Source organism: Pygoscelis adeliae, unplaced genomic scaffold, assembly GCF_000699105.1.
Source record: "Pygoscelis adeliae isolate BGI_AS28 unplaced genomic scaffold, ASM69910v1 Scaffold88, whole genome shotgun sequence".
Classification (NCBI taxonomy): Eukaryota; Metazoa; Chordata; class Aves; order Sphenisciformes; family Spheniscidae; genus Pygoscelis; species Pygoscelis adeliae.
In genome coordinates this window covers 3378662-3385184 of record NW_008825616.1, presented here as the reverse complement: position 1 = coordinate 3385184, position 6523 = coordinate 3378662, and positions in this window count along the sequence as shown.

Here is a 6523-nt window from a genome sequence, read left to right as displayed (position 1 = left end):
AAACTGATTCAGTCTGTAATAGTTCATGTCCACAAGACTATAATCCATTCCCAGTTGTAACTTATGTTTTTGTTACAACCAGAGTAGACAATGTTGACAGATCTTCTTGCTGCTTCCCCAGTGCCCACCTGCTCTACACTTGTTCTTGGAGAACTATGGTAGGTCTTGCTAATAATTTGTGTCACAAACAAGCATAGTAGTTTTATGTATCAAAGTTTACTTTGAGGTAAAGATCTGGTCAACATGGTCAATGCTGTCTCTGGTGTCGTGCATCCAAAGTGGATGTATAAACAGATTCAATGAGTCAAGTGCCAGAAGTGCCTGTTTCTTTCCACTGACTGTAAGAAGTGCAACTACCGTAATAGTAGCTCTCTGAAGTCAGATGAGGTGAATGCCACTATTGCTAAGGATTTTCTTTTGTTTTAAGGGTTATGTGTAGATGAGTTGCAATAGATATGTTATCTCTTGACCTTAGTCAAACGTTGAGTTTTCTGCTCCTGTAAGCAGGGGAGGACAATACCAGCCAGGATTATGAAACTACAGTAAGTGCATGACCACTGGAAAACTACACCTGAGAGATAGTTAGCAATGGTTCATTGTCAAAATTGAGGATGTTATTGAGATAGTGGGTCTGCTAGGATCTTGTTCTGGTGTGTTATTTTCAATTGTTTTATGTCTTGAGTAGTGAACAGGTGTTCAGGTTGCAAACGTTATTGAGTTAGAAGGGGCAGCAGTACTCTGGAGGTGCAACATTAGAATCTAAGACGAACCTTGTGAATAGTAAAGCTGGTCTGAAGTACAAAGGAGGTTATCCTGTAGAGAAAATTCACAGTGTTACAATCATACAAACACTAGATAAAGAACTACATTTACAGAAGTCAAGATGACCAAAAGAGGAAAGTTTGTAATAAAATGAGTTGATTAGTCTAGAAAAAATAAGACTAATAAGCTTTAAAAATCTCACACATTTTTGAGAGGAAGGGAATAAATCGTTTTCCAAGAGGTATGTTGTTGGGCTTTAATTACAACATGGGAGATTTGGGGAGTTTGGATGTTAGGAAACCTTTCTAAACGTAAGCACTGGAATCAATCATCTAAAGGGGTACAAGAATCACCATCCTTGAGGAAGGTCTTTAAGACAGCCTGGATAAACTTCTGTCAGGAGCATTGTAAGTGTAATTGGAGATGCAGAAAAGACTAAGTAACCTCCCAAGATGATCCATTTACTATGAAGTTCTGGCACAGCACTCTGTAAGGTATACAAGTGCTCTGCCTATGGTTACTTTGTTTTGTTGCTTTATTTCTGCAGCCTGTATTAAGATAGTGAGTTACTTTGCTGCTGCAATGTGGTCTCATAGATTTGACAAGTCCAGCTGACGCTTCACAGAATGTGGCTGTGTGATAAACCTGACAAAGTTCACCTCAAGGCTTTTTCCTGCTTGGGAAATAGGTCACAAGTTTCACCTCAAGGTCTCCCTTTTATTTTCATATCAGCTCAACATCCAGTGCCCTATAACACTTGGCAGTTAAAAGAAATTCACTATTATAAAGAAGCGTCTGACGTTGAATCGGCACCTCGGACTGTGCCAAAGACAAGCTGTGAGCCTGAGCAGTTGAGCCATGGTGAAATACAGCATAGAGCATACAGCAATAATGAAATCTGGGTAACAAAACCCATGTAAATTACATAAAAAACCCTCCCTCAAAACAATCAAATAATCAGCTTTGCTCCAGTGGAGCTTTGCAGCTTATGGCGGTAGAAGATTGGACCTGATTTCTCTTGCACATTAAAAAGCCAAGCGAACTGTGATCCATACTGAAAATTTTCCTATAGCAATAACAATGGTTTATTCACCTCTTGTGTTTGTAATGAATTACCAAGGCTTTCATTAGCACAGTCACTGACGTGTCATGCCCAGTATCCCTGGCAGACTTGTTATTTTATGTAACACAATGTGCAGGGCAAAAAAAAAAAAGAAGGAAAAAAAAAATTGGTCAACCTCCCAGTGATGCACTGGGCACAGGAAACTCAAAAGGACAATTGTTGCTAAATATGTTCACTTAGGAAAAAAAAAAAAAGAATTTAACCCTCAATGTGGTGGCATTTTCTAGGATTGCCAGAGAAACCAACTATTTCACAAGACAACTGCGTTTAAATAACACATATATGAGAAGTTTTGTTTGGAGAAAGATTTAAGATTTTTCTCCCATTTTATGGTAAGGGATTCATACCCCCTTTCTCACAAAAACGGCTTGCTCCTACAGTGCATTGACATTTGTTTGGTTAACAACCTTTGCTACTATAAGAGGGACATTGCTTGGTATATTAATGCTGCTGCAAGTAGCCTGCTGCTAAGCAGCAGAGCGTGTAATTTCTCTCTCCAGCATAATCCTGGGGAGAAGAAATGCCTATTTTGGAAGATGCCTTCAGGCAAAAGATGATCCTGATGAGAGGCAACTTTTCTGTACCCTTTCTCTAGCACTACATGCTGTGTGTCAGGAGAGCAGGCAGTGGTAAAGACTTCATGGTCCATAATGTTACCTCCTCTGGAGAGACGCTGCTGTCAACTTGGTGATACAAGAGAATCAGGGTGAAAGAAAAACCTGTTTCCTGATGCAGGCTGATTTAGCAGTTGTCTGGGAAATTCCCTTTTGTGCCCCAGTTGGAAGACAGTCATCTTTATTATTTCATGTCGCAGAAGTGTCAAAAAAAGGGTAATAACAGTCCTTTCACTGACATGGTTGGCAGCTGTACAGCTCTCATGGCCATAGAATTGGGATTTCCAGAGAAAGGTAAGTGCTGACTCTAGAGCTAGACAGCCTAGGCAGCCTAAATAGTTGTGTAAATGGAACCAATGGAGTGTAGATGTCTAAAATTGAGAGCTGTGATCACAATCTGAGAATGCACACACTATGCATTCACTAAGAGGCAGACAAAGGACATCAGCTCAGTTGGAGCCATTTTCATGGTAGATACCTACAATTAGGGGAGACAAATGCCACCCACATAGCTTTGTTGCACTTGTGATGAAAAATCATGCTGTACTAATACATTTATCACTGCATTATGGATGTTTTCAGGAAGTGCAGTAGGGTCTTTTACTGAGGAAAGAGCAACTTGAAATGAAATTTAAAGCAAACTCTCCAAGGACATTCATAAGTGATTTTCTCTTCAGATACCTTCAGTACCTCCTTCAAGAGAAAACAATATTTTAATCATCTTCCCTATCTATCTGGACTAAATTAGTCATTGATGTAAATAGGTTTGCCTCTGCTGATATTGAATTTCATTCATTTAATTGTACAATCACAGATTTTGTCCCTTCGTATATTCACTGATAAACTTTTCTCTTCTATTGTCTTTTTATGGTCTGAAGGGAAAAAATAAAAGAAAAAGGAAAGTGAAGAGCAGAAACAGGGAAGTGCTGTAATAAGGAGGCTCACATATCCATATGTAGTGAAAATTAAAAAAAAAAAAAAGAAAATTCATCAAAAGAGAATTATGATAACTAGGTGAACATGGAGGAATGTACAGATATTTTTTGTTCCTGAGAAAAGGAAAAACTTGATATGTCTTTAGAATCGGCTTTGATTTCACTGAATCATGAAATACCCAAATGAAAATTAATCATGTGAACTTTATGCCTTTGAATCTTGCTCATTAGAGGGTGACACACCATCCTGGCACCTGGCAGAGCAGGTGATTCATGTGGTTGATAAATAACTGCTGATCCTCCCAGACAAGTTTCTGAGAATTCAGGTCCAGCTTCACAAAGCGATTTAAGTGTCCAGCTCTGTAAGAGGATATTACAGGCTCTGAGTTTACCGTACAGGGAACAAAGTCACCAAGTAGCTAAGGAGGGAATTTTCAGCAGTCGGCATATGGAACAAGTGGGTGCTTAGACTTGCTGATAGCAAATGCTAAAGAGGGGGATGTGTCTGAAATCTTCCATCTTTCCTGGATTTAGGCGCGTTAAGTCAGGGATTCAGTCTAAAACTCCTCCCACTTCTTGGACATCTTACTCATGCTGTCAGGTGTCAGTTGTGCTCAGGCACCTCTCTTGCAGAGAAATTCCCAGGTGTCTTTACATTGACTCAACTGCCACCTCCTACTTTTTACAGTAGCAAATTGGGACAGGTTCTCCTTCTAGCCAGAAAGTGTATTGAGCCCAGGAAGCAGCTCCTGAATATTGGTGTAAATCTGTTTAAGTCAGTGGCATTATTCTTATAGGAAACCCCACCTCTGAACGCCAACTTTCTGTATGGACAGCACTGAATAGAATACATGGGAAAACATTTTCATTCCAGCTGGCAGTGTCGGACTCCTTTCCATTTCTGAGATGTTGGGGCAAGAATACATGGATCCTCTGGCTCTTCTCTGCTTCATGGCATTGCTCTTCTCTACGGTAGTGAGAGTCAGCGATGCCTCAGAGGGGTGAAAATCTATGGGCAGAAAGTAGGAGTTGCTGTTGTCTCTGAAACTGTGAGTAATACAGTTTTCCTAGCAATTGCCGCTTGCCTGCTAAAAGACTTGGCTGGCAGGGTCACAGGATAACTAATTCTTCTCAAGAGAAGAATAATTGTAGTTTGCTGAAGTTCCCCTGGTTCTTCCAATCATTTGGCCGCTGGACTGACATACATCCCCTCTGCCCTTCGACTTTGACTGTTCCTTCACCTAAGTGGAAAATTCCCAGAGAAGCCATGTTAGCCAAGACCAAAATTGCAGTCGCTGACATTTGTTTCTTGTTCAAATAGTAGAGAGATCCTGAGCAATTCGACGTGGGAGCACAGAACAAAGCCTACCACTTAAACAAGTACATTTGTTTTCTGACTGAAATGTTAAGTGAGGATTGTGCTACAGCCCTTCAAAACCTGATTTGTTTCTGACAAAAAATGAGTTGGTCCTGGGATCTTGGCAATTAAATACCCAGTACTGTGAGCTTGATTTTTCACTCAACTGTCTCTAGTGTGACTAAATTAAAGAGTTGTTGAGAGTACACTGGTTTAAATCATCTGTGAAGAATCTCCCCTCAGCTCAAAAGCTACTTTTTCCCTCTTGTTCCCATCAGATATGTTCTTTGTTGCCTGTCCTAAACACTTACATAAGGTTGGCAGTCATCTCTCTCTATTTCTAGATACATAATTCCCCAAAAAAACAAACCCCACCTTCCAGTGTGATTTGGCACATTAGCTAAAACCATGCCTAGAAAAGCTGTCTGCACAAAACCCAGCTCATCTAATATGCAGGACACTGGATTTTGCCCTTTTTTGGTTCATGGTGGTTCATGGGTACTGGGTATACAGGCCTGCGAGCACTTGGCCAAGTGCTGGGGTGTTTGCCATCACTTAGCCTGAGTAAGGTGGGACGGAGCTCATTTTGTGGTAAAGTGGCATAATGAGCTGGGCACCAATTAGATCTGCGTTGTGGAGGACATTTCTGAAGAGGTGTAAGTGACGTGTTGTTGTTCTACTCACACCTCTCTCCTCTTTCCTCATTACACTTATACTGTTGATTTAATTTGTCCAATTCCTTCTACTTCTTGTGCAGAATATTTGTTCTTCTGTTGCCATCTCCTTATGTTTCCCCACTTGGAGGTTCTTCTACACACAGGGCAAGGCTGTCTCTGCTGTGTCTCTACGCAGCACTGGAGGCATAGGGGCCCTGGGTATCATCACCATGCAAGCAATTAGCAACAACACAGCAGTGATGATCATGATTATGTTCATATCAAAGCATAGACCGGTAAGATTGGCTAATAGCTCCACACATCTCTTTTATATGTAACAGTTTCTGTCTTTAATTTATTTCAGATGTTTTTTTTTCCTTTTCTGTCTGAACGACAATTTTATTGAGCTATTGTGACATTGAGTTCCAAAATATGAAATGAGGGGTGAGTAGTAGTTATGAAGATACCAATGGAGAGTCCCAGGATGAAAATATAAGTGTATTAACTAACTCTCAAGGGGGATGACAAACCTGCTGCTCTCAAGGCACGTTTAATTTGTGTGTTGTTCACATATGCCTCTGGTCAGACTAAAGGTCTTACTTGCCTGGTACCCTGTCTCTGGCACAGGCGAGTCAGGGATACCTAAAGGACACTCTAGAAATCATGGAAGCATTTTGCAATACTTCCCCAGCCTATTTTCCTGGCTTCTAGACATTTTCCTTTGAGGGATTCCTTCTCACCTTATCAGTAGTGGTACAGAGGTTGTTTGGTTATCCAGACCCTAATTGTAGGAAGAAGTGAGTAAAGAGGGAATTTCCTGTGGACACAGCTGAATATCTAGGCAGAGCCATCCCACAGGTGCCAATCTGGGACACATGGAAACTCTTGTAAACTATTCATAGAGCTCTGCTTTCCCTAGTTCTCTGAGGTGTGTGATACATGCCCTGTGTCTTGGGCATCTGCTTGGTAGGACCAGAGAAGCTGGTCACTTAAGATCTTCAAGTCTCAGAGACTGTTTGCAGTAAATATAAAGTTTCACTGAACAGAATACAACCAGCATCAATTGTATTTTGTAT